General features: G+C 38.5%; 1 protein-coding gene across 1 annotated transcript in view; it reads right to left on the bottom strand.

The window, feature by feature from the left end:
• Window positions 1–9,442, bottom strand: part of LOC138710289 (host cell factor 1-like) — a 37,026-nt gene extending 27,584 nt beyond the window's left edge. Inside the window, exon 1 of the mRNA XM_069841053.1 lies at window positions 9,280–9,442. The gene's annotated coding sequence lies outside the window, so the exon portion shown is untranslated. The remainder of the gene's footprint in view (window positions 1–9,279) is intronic.
• Between the last annotated feature and the right edge of the window lie 7,487 nt (window positions 9,443–16,929).

Raw genomic sequence — 16,929 nt, 5'->3', positions numbered from 1 at the left:
TGATGCGTATCCTCTTCCTAGTATTGAAAGCATTGTTTCAGAAGTAGCCAAATATCAATATTTCAGTACTCTCGATTTAAAGAGTGCATATCATCAGATACCCATTGTTGAACATGAGCGATCTTATACAGCTTTTGAAGCCTGTGGACAACTTTATCAATTTCTGCGAATTCCATTTGGTGTTACGAATGGCGTGGCATGTTTCCAGAGAGTGATTAATTTAATTATCAGTAATGAAAAACTAAATGGAGTATATGCTTACTTAGACGATATTGCTGTATGTGGTACTAGTCAACTAGATCATGATAAAAACTTGAGAAAGTTTCTTGAAGCTGTAAAGAAATATGGCCTTACTCTCAATGAAAGCAAATGTAAATTCTCTACTAAATCCATTAACCTCCTAGGTTATCAAATTATAAACATTATTACACCTGATCCTGATCGTATTCGTCCTTTACTGGATCTAACTATTTCTAAAGATCAACAGTCACTAAAAAGAGCAATTGGGATGTTTTCACACTATGCTAAATGGGTACGAAATTTTTCTGATAAAATACGATCCTTAATACAAAGCAGAGAATATCCTATTCCTATTCATGTTTGTACTATCTTCAAGGAAATAAAATCTGATATCGCCAAGTCAGTTGTAGTTTCTGTAGAGGAAGGAGTTCCATTTTTGGTTGAGACTGACACTTCTGATTTTGCTATAGCTGCAACTCTGTCCAGTCTGGAAGGCCAGTAGCATTCTTTTCTAGAACCCTTTTTGAAAGTAAATGTCGCCATTCTGCTGTAGAGAAAGAGGCTTACGCTATTTTTGAATCACTGCGAAAATGGAAGTATTACCTAATAGGACGCCCATTTTCGCTTTAACCGATCAAAAGTCAGTATCTTTCATGTTTAATTGTACTAAAAATGGAAAAATAAAAAATGAGAAGATTGAACGCTGGAGATTGGAATTATCATGTTACAAATTTGATATTGTCTATCGTCCTGGAAAGGATAACACAGTAGCTGATACATTATCCAGAGTCTGCTCATCCTTATCTGTTAGAATTCCTACTCTTTATCAGCTTCACCAATCTCTCTGCCATCCTGGTGTAGTGCGAATGGCACACTTTATTCGTTGTGGTAATTTCCCGTATTCCTTAGAAGATGTCAAGAAGATGACTGCATCATGTCCGGTGTGTGCAGAAATTAAACCTCATTTCTACAAAGGAGAAGATCGACTAATTAAAGCAATATCACCTTTCGAGCGTCTGAATATAGATTTTAAAGGGCCAATACCTTCAAAAACTAGCAATGTATACTTACTCACAATAATTGTCGACGAGTATTCCAGATTTCCATTTGCATTCCCTTGCAGTGAAGTTTCAACTTCGACGGTCATACACAGATTATCAACTTTATTCTCGATTTTTGGGAGTCCGTCATTTATCCATTCTGATCGAGGCTCTGCTTTTATGTCGCAGCAACTTAAACAGTATCTTTGTTCACAAGGAATAGCAACTAGCCGCACTACAGCATATAATCCCCAAGGGAACGGACAAATTGAGAGATATAACGGAATAATTTGGAAGACTATAAAACTGACCTTAAAATCTCGAGGTCTTCCAGTTATACAATGGGAGACTGTTCTTCAGGAATCCTTAAATGCTATTCGATCTCTGTTATGTACAGCAACTAACACAACACCACATGAACATATGTTCTCACACTCCAGATGCTCTGCAAATGGATCTATGCTACCGACATGGTTGACAACACCGGAAACTGTATTCATGAGAAGAAACGTTCGATCCATTAGTTGAGGAAGTTCAGTTGATAGAGACAAACCCTACCTATTCTTATGTTCGAAGGGAGATGACTGTATCGAATCGACAACTTGTTCCGAAGGAACAGACATCTGTTTTTGAGAAATGGGATGAAATTCAAATGGAAGACTTCGAAAATGATGACAATCAGAATACAGCTATTTCTAAACCTTCACAAAGCCCGAGAACAACAGAAAGGGGTGATTCCAATTTGAATGAGTCTTATGGAAGGAATGGCGAGACTAAGTCAAACGAGAATGGGTTGGGGACAACTCACCACAGAAAATTGGCCACAGAGGCAACTCGCCACATAATTGAAATCTGTATCAAAGACAATTAGCCACACATTAAAATTCGTGTGAAAGGTAATTGGCCATATACTAAAATTCGCTACAACTTGTAATATATGAAGGTAATACTCAAATTTGCAACAATTTATATTATATTCCTATGGTAGTACAAGACAAATCCAGAAGCTGTAAACTAATTCGGAACTATGGCGGAAGAAATTCGCTTCACAAAATCAGAAAGAGGCTCTGACAAATTAATTTATCTTGGCTACATGTACACGAGACTTACATAAAAGAAGAATGGAGTTGTCTGGCGCTGTGACATGCATGGCGAATGTAATGCAACAGTCATGTTATCAGAAGCTGGAAGCAGTGTCGTCAAAGAACCGTCTGAACACAAGAATCATTCTGCAGACTGGGGAAGGATTAAGGCAAAGGAATGTGTAGAGAACATGAAGGCAAGGGCGGGGACTTCCCGAGAACCAACGTCTGTCATTATTCAAAATGAGTTACAGCGTATTGCAAGCGAAGCCATTGTGAATCTACCAAAGAAACCATCTATTAAAAAAACTGTGTGCCGTGCCAGGAAGCTGCACCTACCACCTGAACCAAGGAATATTGACGAACTGAACATTATAGCCGACAGATACACTAAGACCATACAAGGAGAAAGGTGGTTGTTGTATTTTGAACCGGAGGACAACGTGAAAGTTATTATATTTGCCACTAATTCACATTTACATAAATTGTTACGATCCCATTTTTGGATAATGGATGGGACCTTTATGTCCGTTCCTTCAATCATGCTGCAACTTTACACTATACATGTCAATGTACAAGGGGAATGGATGCCTGTAGTAATGACGCTGATGGAATGGAAAGCCAGGGAGGTGTATGAAACACTCTTTTGAGTATTGAAACAAGAAGTAGGGCGACATTTTGAAAATCAATTAAACTCAAGATTCATAACTATTGATTACGAAGTAACTGTTATAAACGTAATCAAAAGTGTATTTGACGGAGTTAAGGTAGCTGGTTGTCTTTTTCACTTAGCTCAGTCTTTCTGGAGATGACTTCAGACCGGAAGATTGGTGCAGCAATATAATGTTGAAAATTCAGAACTGAGGGCACAGTTTCACTCACTCGTCTCGCTAGCTTTTGTTCCAGTAGAGGATGGCCATGAAGCATTTGACCAAATTTAGGAAACAGTGGAAGGTGATCTGAGTCGGGTATTTGATTTCATAGAAGATAACTACATTAAAGGGTGACGACATAGACGAGGCAGACAGCAGCCACTCTTTGCACCTAATACTTGCAACTACTACGATCGTATCATTGAAAATCTGCCAAGAGCTACTAATACATGCGGCGCTTGGCACAGGAGGTTGAACCTATTAATGGGGAAAGCGCATCCTTCCTTGTATCACGTGCTCGAGCAACTGCAGTTGGAAGTGGAAGAAGTGGACAGATGCATAGAGAGATTGGAAGGTGGTCATTCTCCTACCAAAAAGAAGTGGAAGTACATCGACATGGACAGACGAATATCACGTATCGTTGAAAAATACCTGCGGTACAAGGTGAAGCCAAATTTACATGTACATAGTAATTTACATACTTAGTGGAATTTACGGTTATTAATCTCTGTATCCATTCGCACAAAATAGAGCTTCTTGAAGAGCAAATTGTCTATATGTGGCGAATTGTCCCTATTCGATTCTTCTGTTTCGTTTTGTTTCTGTATCCAAGGTATTTGTTTATGTAACCTAGTAGCTAGATTTATAATGTCGAATAAAGCCAAGTTTGGTTCTCTAGATTGCAACTTTATTACACAGACCTTTATTTTTGCAAATTTCATCTTAAATATTACGAATTTGATGTCAATCATAGTTATATACATCATCCTTAACACTAAGGTTGTGTATCCAAAGTCTGTATATTGGTACTTTTTTTCCTCAGTCCAATCATTTCTACCAGGTTCATATTAATGTAGCCGGTATTATAATTGGGTGAAATGTATCTAAGGTTTGGAATAAAAAACTCTCACACAAATTTGGATCTTGTGTCACTTTCTCCTTATGTAGAAAAATATTGAATAAGAAGCACAATATTATATACCGGTACAAATTTACATGATGGATGATGAAACATCAATTAGGCGAATGAAAATGTACTATAACGAGTCAAAATCTTACTTATGCCTGTTATGTTTGAAATGGAAAACAAAATGTCAGATATGAAGCAAAATATGGTACATAATTCTCCCAAGTACCTGAACCACAAAAGACACACAATGTCTTGTGAGAAGCCTACATGAATACGTATTTTTCCTTTCTGGCTGCAAATACTTTCAACATAATAACAGAAAGAAATTTAGTTGTATATCCTTATAGACTGAATAAGTTCGTCCCATTTTTCACCTCCCTCAAGTTTACTGTACAGATCCAGAAACAAAATTTGGGCCATCTGAATAATGATCTTTTTATACTATATGTAATCACTTACTTGGGTTCTACTTTTCCGAGATGTCCACAACGAATTCCTAGTACTGTGACCTCAGTGATACCGTACAACAAAATGTAAGTCTGGCATAGAGTCTGTTGCCCAAGTAAATTCCTTCTGAACTCTTAGCATTCAATGTTGTTAATAATGTCGTATCACATGTTACACTACATTGGAAATATCTGAAATTCTGTTTCACCAGAAGCAGTAGTGGCCAAGATGGCTGAGGAATCTACAGATGTGACGAAGAGTCTTCAGATCCTCATGAGGTAAGTTCTAAGTTCATAGGATCAGTTAGGAATCAGATCTGAACTAGTAAAAGGGACTGAAGGATATAAATGGAGAATATGGACAGAGGTGAGAGAGGAAGGAGCAAGAAGATTCAAGAGCCATCTGGCAGCTACTATTTTCAATGTTCTATTGTCTGTTACATCTAGAATTACGTCTGTTTCTTTCCTTCCTTAAACACCCTCATTTCCCATTGCCTAAAATCTTCTTGTGGGGGGGGGGGAACCTGGTCGGGTCTTGTGGCAGTGGTTCAGTTACTCAGGAGAATTACCTCAAATATTTATTTCAATTAGGCCTAACTTATAGGCTAAAAGAAATTTTATGATAACTACAAAAGCAGACTATGCTTTGAACAGTGTATGTTCTACTTTATAAGACAAATTTAAAATGTTAAATTCACCTGCAAACATCATTGTCCTTCAAACCCTTCTACCAGTACATGGTTTCATTAAGCCTCCTAGTTATTACAGAAGAACTAGACCAAAGGAGGCACCATTTTTTTAACAATTGTGTACTACGAATAGTATAGAGTACCGGTACTTTCCAGCACCCAATATTTTCCACATATTAACCTAGAATTATTCACCTGTTGTACGTGAACAACAACATATTATCCACAAATGACGTCACAACTGAACGGATCGCCATTTAAATGTAAAACACGATTCTTCATTATGTCGAAATATGACATCCTTCGACAATAACTTCTATTTGCACTGGATGCTTTCATGCTGGTGCAGCACAGGCCCCCAAACACCTATTATTATTATTATTATTATTATTATTATTATTATTATTATTATTATTACATGTCTCATGAGCACTTGTCATTATGGCGATATTATTTATTACTATGTACATCAGGTGAATAGTTCTAGGTTGTTCTGTATAAAGTATTGGTTGCCAGAAAGTAAAATCACGTGCTTAGTACTCTATATTATTCGTAGTACGCAAGTTTCAGAGAAAAAAATGGTACCTCCTTTGGTCTAATTCTTCAGTAGAATTACCCTTTGCCCAGTTCCTGTAATTCGAAGGTAAATATGACATCCCTTTGTTTATTTTCATTGAAAGTATGATTCTCAATCCTGAGAGTTGTGTTCATATCAGTTTATATCTGATCAACTGTGGGTAATATCATTAATTCTGGTGGATGATTCCTTCAGTAAAGAGCATAAAAAAGTCAAATTCCATTTTGCTATGTTTTTAATAGTTTTTCAGAAAAACATGCATTTCAAAATACATTAATTATGAGACCGTGCAATGTTGCAATCAGCAGGGAGTGCATATCAAGTTGTGTTGCTCTGAACAACCCCTTCACCTGGCTTGTTGAGAAGAAAGAACTGGAAGGTCACTGCCATGTATAATTGGGTTCAAAACGAATGGGCCGACGCTTGGTACTTTAAATGTAAAGTTTTTAAGTCAGGTTCACACGAGTAAACTCATTGCATTCGAAGGCAATGCTGTGATGTTTGTTCCCGTTGATACTTTGATAGTGATCCGTCTACAATGCAGCAAGTGCTACGAGGTGGTGCAGCATAGGGGTAAGGTTTCTGATTTCGAAACCAGAGGTTGTAAGTTCGCTTCCCAGCAGGGTTGATTTTTGTATTGTATTATTTTATATTTTTAATTACAAGTGTTGGTGGAATTTGTTAATAAACTTTGTTATGCAAGTCTTGCAAACATATTACAGCCCATCACTCCCGAGCTATTATTAGGCAAGAAGCTGACCTATATACAAAATTAAAAGTTTATTTCCTTCTTCAAAAATCAGAAGCACATCAAATATGAAAAAAAAAAAAAACAAACAAACAAACAAACAAACAAACAAAAATTAAGCAAGAACACATATGAAAAAAGGCCTTTGGTAGGGACTAGTATTTCGTCCACAAACCACCTGCATCATCAACTGCCCTCATTCTGCGCGGCATGGAGTCCACAAGATTGTGGCCACCACCTCCTCCCATGCATCTAGTACTCTGTCCCACAATTCATCTACTGTTCACATGGGTGGTTCTGCCCAATTAGAGTGTAGGATCCTTTTCAATCTAGCCCACACAATTTTCAATCGGATTCATATCAGGTGAATTTGGAGGTCATTTGAACAGGTCGACATCAGGCCTTCTTGTAAACCATCTCCAAATGCAATTGGCGGTGTGTATCCCGTTTCGATAGCTTTAGTATTTATCAGTTTTATTGCTATTTCACTCTTCAGAGGCCTGATGCAGTTAGAATCAACCCTTAGTTTTATTTTAGAACAAAATACAGCACATTTACATGGTTTAATTGTGTCATCTTGTGAACTGGAGCTTCAAGGAGATGGGAATGCCCAAACGTCAGAATATTCAAGAGAATAAATGTATACATGATGGAATATTATTGGCTAGTTATGCAATTTCTTGGAACTCGCCTGATATTTAAATCAGTTCTGGGACGGAGAAACAATAAAGAGGTTTATGATTAAAGCTGCCAAATTAATTTGTCCAATTTAAATCAAAGTTTTCGAGAATCTTACATTACACAGTGATTACGATAAGGGGTGCAGGTCACAGTTTACATTCCTCAGCCTACTCTGTCCTCCTAGTAAACAAAATATTTAAAACTGAGTGTCTCACGGAACAGAAAATTGTGTTCAAGGCTGCTCTAAAGGAAAAAATAAAAATACAACATGCTTATTTTACGCTAAAGCATGGCTGGGCACCAAGAGCGAATTCTACTCTCCCATGGGGAGCCATATGACTTTTGAACCCTTTCTTCTCCGCTGAACACTATGCAGCGTTGATGTTATAACAGATGAATAGTAAGTGTCCCTGTTTAGAGTTTTGATTCGCTCCCGATGCCCAGTCCTGAGTTATAATAATAAAAATTGCCAACTTTTCTGTTTGAAATATCTCAAAGAATAACCTCCCTAAAATTAATGACATTACTTACGATTTACTCAGTATATTTAAGAGTTCCATTCCAGAACATTTCATTTTAGAGAAACGTTAATAAATAGTACCGGTATATTATACATTAAAGGACAGAAACGCAATTTTCTTGAGGTACATGATTTTCTTCTGAACATAATGAAGTGTATCATTGTTAAGTTATATATCTCTCCCCTCTCCCTACTGAGGAAATATTTCTCTCGATTCATGGTGAATTATATAAGATTTCCGGATACAAAAACATTCTAAACTTTCAATACAGAGTCAATGTAGAGCATCCACCAGCCACTGAACGAATATTGCACATTCCCAATGTGGCGCTATAAACTAATTTTCAATACTTTTATCACAACCACAACACATTTCAAATCTTATTTTACCATATACAGAATTATGACTACATTAACACATTTAGTATATAACGAAACATGTAAAATGTATTATGAAAGTCGCCATTGCTTCTTCTTCGAATTATTAGTACGATCCACTTCCACTAGATGGAAACCGATACGATTGGCAGAGCCGGCAATACATGAAAACGAACTGATACTAAATGTGAGGAATGTTACTACAGGTATCTAGTATTATGTTACAGGTTAGGTTTGATTTGGTGTGTATTATGTCACAGGTTAGATTAGGTTTGATTAGGTGTGCAGTATTATGAGAAAGGTTAGGTTATTTTACGACGATCTATCAACATCTGAGGTTATTTAGCGTCTGAATGAGATGAAGGTGATAATGCCGGTGAAATGAGTCTGGGGTCCAACAGTGAAAGTTACCCAGCATTTGCTCATATTGGGTTGAGGGAAAACCCAGGAAAAAACCTAAACCAGGTAACTTGCCCCAACCAGAAATCGAACCCGGACCACCTGGTTTCGCGGCCAGACGTGCTAACCGTTACTCCACGGGTGTGGACGGTTTGATTTGGTGTGTAGTATTATTACTATGTTGGCAACACTAAAACTCACTGCTACATTTTAAAAAATATGGTGGTATTCTTCGTTCACGCACGACGACTTTCATATGTAAGTAAGGTACGTATTTAGGGCGGGTTGGCTGCGTTTATGGCTCTCCCAGTGATCACATCAATTTCTACTAATCTATGCTATAAATCGAAGGCATTGTCAAGGTATTTTATCAAGTTCCTATAGTGGCTGGGACATAAGAAAGATTCACCAAATACAGAAATCTGTTCACATAGAAATTACATAACCCCTGTTACAGCAACGATGTTTTCGATTAAATGCTTTGCTAGCAATTCCACGCTACTGAAAATAAACAGTAAACAAATATAGGCCTATGCCTTGATTACACAACTTTTTTAACACTATATCACACAAACCGATACTAGTCAACTACGGTACTTCTGAACTTAGTTCAAATTAACATGGTGAAATCTTCATTTTGTAGAACCTTAATTAAAAATATATCTGTTTAGGTAGTTTTATATTATTCTCTACCTACCTTAGCGGATGTTACCAACGAAATTCGCGTACACTGCAACTATTTGGTGGGTTGGTTATGGCCGTTTAGGTTTTGTTTTAAGACGTCCTTGATTAATAAATCTTCAGAAGTCCATGAATCCACATGGAACTGTCATTGATTGTATACCCGTCGTGATCGTAGATGCAAGGAAATTAATGCAGTCTAGTGACAGTAGTGACAGACTACCGCACCCAACGAACTAGAAGTAAGAATATAGAGTGGCGTTCACGTCTATATCAACGCTCTTGGTGGTACTAGCTTGAACTACCAGCCGCCATGTTTTAACAGGTTAGCTCGCTTTAGCAGGAGACGTATAGCACGTGGAGTTTTTAAATCCTGTAATTAAGATGCCTCTTGTGTGCTCTGCTTATAACTGTAGTAACTAGAGTTGGGCAACACGATTCTTTTTCAGAAGTCGATTCCAACGATTCAATCATACATTACGAATCGATTCTAACGATTCGTTCACGATTCTTCTCAGTCTGCGATTCCAACTATTCTTTTGAATCGTCAACGAGTTCACGATTCTTCCTACTCTGCGATTCCAACGATTCGTCAACGAACGACTTGCAGGACACTTTCCTTTGCAAACCACGCGTACAACAAAAACGTTCTACATCTCTCGCATAGATGGCATAAGAGGCGAGACAAATGATTGCCTCTTTCTCATTGGCTGGAACCATTCAGCATGACCTCCATTAGTCTACAAAATTACCCAAGATAATGTTTCTAAATTATAATTTATCAACTGAACCTTATTATGAAGTACATTTTTTGCATTACATCTCTATTTAACTATGCAAATTTCAGGTTTGTGTTCATTATTTTCCATACTTAACAAATGCAGTATTTTGATTTCACTCTCGCTCGGGAGTATTCGGCACGGTTCGGAAATGTCCATTGACTGGTTACATCAAACAAGGAAATAGAATCGTGTGTTACGATACCATGTCAATTCGTTACTATTCTTTTGAACGACGATTCGTTGATACCACGAATCGATTCTTACGATTCTTTATTATTAGTCGTTGGAATGAACGATTCATTCACGAATCGACCCAACTCTAGTAGTAACCGAAGCGATAAAACAAAGAATATGTCATATTCCAAGTAGGGAATCTGCCATAATTTGGTATTACTATACAAATAACAGTTATTGATAGAAAGATTGTGTAACGTGTTTATTGTTTTTAAAGATTCCCACTGAAAAATTATTTGTTAACTAAGCAGTCGGTTTCACAAATGAAGAGAGAGAAATGGTTTCCCACAATACATAGTGTTTTGTGTTCCGCACATTTCGATACAAAATACATGTATTTTGATACATGTATTTTGTAAACGAGAGAAGACGTTTGTTGCCCAATGCAGTACCAACCATATTCGATTGTCCATCTCATTTAAAAAGAAAAGAGACTTCTAGGCCTCCACCGAAGAAGCTTTCTCTTCTGTGGCAGAGGAAAATTCAGTATAACACCACCAGCCACCATAATTCAGGTCTGTGCGGTATAACATATTGGCATGAATACGATTTCAAGTAGCGTTTGTCTGTCCGACGAAACTGAAGCTTTACGTGTCTTTCACAGAAAGCGTGTTCGATCTCGCCTGCATTTTCATAATGCCATCATTACTAATTTACAAAAGCTAATAATAATAATAATAATAATAATAATAATAATAATAATAATAATAATAATAATAATAATAATAATAATGTGTATTTAGACATTTGAATATGCTCATTACTTACGTTTCACTCTATCGACGATTCATTACACTCGAAAAGAAGAAAACATGTCAATTCCAGTTAGCTGAGATGTATGGAATAAAATGTTGCTGCATGGATTTACTGACGACTATTAAAAATAAAGAAGTGTTAGTAAAAATGGAACATACGAGTTATTGCGATATAAAATGATTCACAAGATGCAACTATCCTGAACTACCCTTTCCGTCTCATTCCATAGGAATTACCCCCACTTCTGTACTTGTTCCACATCTTAAAGGTTGAATGTCAATGTAAGATGTATAGAATAAAATGTTGCGTAGGTTTCCTTCCCACTGGCAAAAATGGGATATATGAGTTGTTGCAATATAAAATAAAATTCACAAGATGCAACACGTTATATACAATCCTTTCAGCCTCATCCTATAGGAACATCGCTCCTTGTATCCACATCCTTAATTTTCGATATTAACGTAAGATATATGGAATAAACTGTTGCTGCATGGGTTTCCTGACAGCTGTTAAAATAAATAAATATTAGTAAATTGGAATATATGGGTTAATGCGATATAAAATAAGATTTACAACATGCAACATGTTCTATACAGTCACTTTCCGTATTATCCTATAGGAACCACGCCCACTTGTTGATCAGTTATGCTACATAGCGGATATAGGTTCAAAAGTTTCAAAGTTGGCGGCGCGATCGCCACTCTATATTCTTCTAGCTCGTTGACCAGTGCACAGTCTAGTATATATAGTCACGAACCTTGAGTTTATGAGGGTACTAGCACAGTCTGTTTTTTATTATTTATTTATTGGTCGACCAGCAAACTTGCTATACAGACCACTGTTAATTAATGAATCATTTTGTGAATTATGAGAATAAAAATATGATAATGATTTCATTGTTAAATTTATGAAGAGTCGTCAGTATCGCTAAAAAAGATGTCTTGAGGAAGTTTCCTTTTAAGTCTAGATGGCTGACAAGATCTTGCTCCAATGTTATATGTCACAACTCCAGGAACGTCAGGAAGTTTGTTGAAGAAGGATTTTGATATTGAGTGGATGTATTGTTCTAGTGGAAGAATTCCCAATTCTTGATGCAGTTGTTGATTTCTTAAAAACCACGGAGCATTTGCTGCTGTTCGCAGGAACTGGTTCTGGAGAACTTGTAGGCGATGCATGTGAGTCTTATTTGCTGTGCCCCACACTGGCGCTGCATAAGTTAAAAGAGGTCGTACAAGCGAGGTGTAGACTAGCATTGGACAATCCAATCCAATTTGTGAACGTCTATTAACCAAGGGGTATAATTAAGCAGTCTAATATATACAGTCACGAAGCTCAATACTTACTAAATATGCATAGATACTTGCTCACCACCAGAATCGCTACTATCGCCTCATCACAGATTCTTTCCCTAGCAGACGACAAAATGTATTGTATTTTCGATATCGTGTTCTTTTGTAAAAATTAACACCTTCCTTCCACTATTGAAATATGAAATACATCAGATTGATATATTATTTTCATAAAATATACAGGATGTTTCAAAATACGGGGCATAATTTCAGGTATGTATTTCCCACATGTAGACAATCAAAATAGTTCATTACAACATGTGTCCGGAAATGCTTTATTTCCGAGTTATGGCCTTCACAACATTGAAATTCACCGGAACGTTTTTCTTTCCGCAGGTCGTTGCCGTCAAAGGAGACATTAAGAGGGCACTCTGACAGTTCATTCCGAGGAGAAGGTTACATTCAGTGTTGTGTAGGCGTTAGACTGTGCGACATGTATTCAAATCAAGAGCTGGCAGAGATACACTTCATGTACGGTAAGGCGGACGGCAATCCTGCGCTGGCTCGTCGTTTGTACCAGGAGAGTTACCCACAGCGACAATGTCCAGATCGGAAGACATTTGTACATCTCCATTACCGTCTTTACGAGTATGAAAAATTTTACTCTCCTGGTTTGGGAAGGGAAGGGGACGACCAAGATCTACAACTCCAGAAGTACAGGAGGAGATTCTGGAGGCTGTGAACATGACTTCTTCTATCAGCACACGAAGGGTAGCGTTGCAAGTCAATGTTCCTCATACGACTGTCTGGAGACTGTTGAAAGAGTATCAACTGTATCTTTATCATTTGCAACGTGTACAGGCCCTGTCACCAGCAGATTACCCTGCAGGAGTTAGGTTCTGTCAGTGGTTCTTGCAGCAGTGTGGTGTAAATCCGAACTTTCCTGCATTAGTATTATTTACAGGTGAAGCACAGTTCACACGAGATGGCATAACAAATTTCCACAATCAGCATGTATGGGCGTATGAAAACCCACGTGCAACTGTTCCATCTCTTCATCAGGTGCGATTCTCCCTCAACATGTGGGCCGGTATCATTGGTGATCGATTAGTTGGACCCCATGTACTTGTAAACAGACTTACGGACGGGGCAGGCGTACACAAACTACCTGGAAAACACCATACCTTATGTTTTAGAATACAATCGTCAACACATTCATTTCTTGCATGATGGCGCTCCTGCACACTTCAGTCGTACGGTTCGCCGGTACTTGGATCGAAGATTTCCTGATAGATGGATAGGTAGAGGTGGCCCAATTGCTTGGCCTCCACGCTCACCTGATCTGAACCCTCTCGATTTTTACTTGTGGGGCCATTTAAAATCATTGGTTTATTCGTCTCCGGTGCCTGATTTAGAATCTCTTCGGAATCGAATTGTGGCATGTTCTGAGGACATACGCAATACTCCTGGAGTTTGGGATCGTGTTCGCAGGTCAATGAGACATCGATGTGAGGTCTGTATTCAAGCAGGAGGTGGACATTTTGAACATCTTCTGTATTGACAACGACCTGCGGAAAGAAAAACGTTCCGGTGACTTTCAATGTTGTGAAGGCCATAACTCGGAAATGAAGCATTTCCGGACACATGTTGTAATGAACTATTTTGATTGTCTAAATGTGGGAAATACATACCTGAAATTATGCCCCGTATTTTTGAAACACTGTGTATATTAAATACATAAATGAAAGCGCACTAATGTGCATTGATGTTCCCTACAACGAGTTAGAATCTAACTCGTTGGTTCCCTACTATACTCTGTCAGGGATCGTGTTCTTTTAGTGCAAATCGAGAAGTGGTAAGGTAAGCGTTCACTACATCGTATCGCACGCATCGGACGAATCGCACGGATCGGAAAAAGACTATCTTTGCTGTAATTGTTATGTAACCGCGTTCACTACATCGTATCGGACGCATCGCCTTTCGGCAAATCTGTCCACGTTTCTCGGATGGGCAACTTTTCCGACGCGTGCGATCATGGCCTTCTTTAATAAATCAATTTTAATTGGGCAACTGTTACTATTATGTTGTGCCATGTTCAGTGTCGCGCCAAAATGGCAGACGGAAGACTTATTTCGCGTGTAGAAAATTGCGAAGAATTATATAATTTGAGGCGTTCCCATTACAGTAATCAAGTCGTTTCTTGCAAATATACTATGTAACCAATATTTCTTTCGTTTCTTCCTCTTCAACTAAGACGCATGAAGCAATTACAAATTCTTATTCGCTAACAGACGTAATTAATAGACCTAATCTCAACTCCTCTGCTTTCAGTAATGTCAATATCGTACGACGTCATGTTTTAAACAGCTGATAGGGGAATCCGGTGAGGCGATGAGGTGAAGCCGTTACAGTGAACGCACTGCACTTAAAATATCCGTTGCGTGCAATTCGTACGAGGGGTGCGATATGATGTAGTGAACACTTACCTGTATCGTTCCTTTCCCGCATAGGTTGCACACACAATTGTCCGCTGGCTCGTAGTATCCTTGTTTGATTCACAGCTTGTGGTGGAAACCATGCACCGACAGTCTTGTTAGGGCGCTGCGTAATTCCTAGTTTGGTCTTGTCCAGCTGCGATCGACCATGGCATCTGTGGAGTAGAAGTCTTCCCAGATTTCGTCTTTCTTTCTCCGTCGGTCGTGTAGAACTTCTGATTTTTCTGTTGATGGCAGTAGCAGTTGCGAGCGTAGATCCTCGATGAGAAAGTTTTCCCTTCCAAGCTCGTATACTAGGCGCGATGGTGTGTGTATAGATAGGTCTAGAGTTTTCTTTAGGAAACTCGCCTTTGTTGCTTCTATGATTTCTAGGGCCTTTTCGGAGAGGTGTGTCCAGGTTATTGCTATTCCATAAGTCAGGATTGGTAGAATTTTTGCTGTGAATAAGGCCATTGCGGTAGTTGTGTGATGTCATAAACTGCTTTTGTCGCGGCGATTGCTCTTTCTCTTGTGTGCTAATGTAAGGATGTGCCGGTGGTTTGAAGAGTCACTCCTAGATATTTGAAGTGTTTCGCAATCTGTAACTTCTTTCCGTCGAGCGTGATGTGTTCTTTTTCTGCTATTTTGCCTCCTTTTCTGAAAATGATTTGTACAGTTTTGTTTTCATTTATTTATAGGCTGTTTATATCTGCCCAGCTTGAAAGTTTGTTCAAAGCTTTCTGTAGTTTGTAGGGGTCCTTTGACCCCAGTATCATGTCATCGGCATACATGTAGAGTTGTGATGGGTGTGTCTTTTAGTGCATCTACAATGTCTGAAGTGGCAATATTGAAAAGGAGAGGGCTTAGGGGGTCTCCCTGCAGCACCCCATTTGTCTGTGTTATTTCTTTGGATGTTGCGATTTTGTCGTTTATTGTGATTTTATTTTCTGCCAGGATGCTTCTAATGAGTATTGTGATATGATCATTTTCTCCCATAATTTGCTCCAGTTTTTTGACCAGGATTCCCCTGTCTATGAGGTCAAAAGCTTTCTTATAGTCTATAAAGACGACGTAAAATTTTCCTTTTGGGGGCTTCTGGGCATCTACTATATCTCTCTAGGTTTTCAATGGCTTGTAGTGTGGACCTTCCTTTCTGGAAGCCAAATTGGCATTCTGGTATTTGGTTGACAACTTTCGTGTATATCCTCTCAGTTTGGATCTTTGTGAGAACTTTGAAGATGTTATTTTCAAGTGCGATGCCCCTGCAGAAGTCTGCGTCGTCTATGGGTCCTTTTCCTTTGTACATAACTCGCATCCTTGACGATATCCATTGGTCGGGGATATTTCCAGTCTCCATACACTTGTTGAAGAGTTTTGTCCAAGTGCTGCTGAGTATCGCGTGCTCATTATATATGCTATCCGGGCCGGCTGCCTTGTTTTTTCTGAGACTTATTATTGTATTTGTCACCTCTTCTTCTGAGATGGGGGTGAAGTCTTGACTAGGTGTGTTCCTGGCTCTTGTTACAGTTGCATTTTGTCCATTTCTGTTTAAGATTGATTCAAAGTGTTCTTCCCATTCCTCTATGTGAATTGTGTTTGATGACTTCGTTTTCCTTTGTTTTAGTGCGAGGAAAGGATCCGATCTTGCATTTTCCGCCATTTTCCTTCCTTCCATTTCTACATGTTTTTCTTTTCTGTGCTTTATGAGATTTTTGTATTCCTTGCGAGTGGATGCGTATGTATGTAGGAGCTCCTCCGTCTGTTGTTCTATTAGTTGGTGTAGCAGTGATAGCAGTTGCTGCCTCTTCTGCTGCATTCTCGGTCGAACCATGGCTTTCCCTGCTTGTTTTTTGCTGGCATTGTTCCTTTTTCTATTAAATTTCTTAGTATATCTACTGCTGTGTTTAAATCTTCCTCTGTTATGTACTGGTGTGTGGTTTTGATTGTGATCTCTTCCTCTGATAGTAACTCAATGTTGAGTTTCCTTGTTCTCTTAGGTTTTTCCTTTTGGTGTTTGCCTTAATTTGTTTTGATGAAGTTCATTTCTGTGACGACTGGTACGTGTTTTCTGAGGGGTGTTGTTCCGGACTTCCATTCTCCTGTTTGTCTTCCGTGTTTGATATTGTGTCCC

Source organism: Periplaneta americana, chromosome 12 (genome assembly GCF_040183065.1).
Source record: "Periplaneta americana isolate PAMFEO1 chromosome 12, P.americana_PAMFEO1_priV1, whole genome shotgun sequence".
Lineage (NCBI taxonomy): Eukaryota > Metazoa > Arthropoda > Insecta > Blattodea > Blattidae > Periplaneta > Periplaneta americana.
Note: the sequence above shows the minus strand (reverse complement) of the source record. Positions and strands in the feature narration are given on the sequence as shown.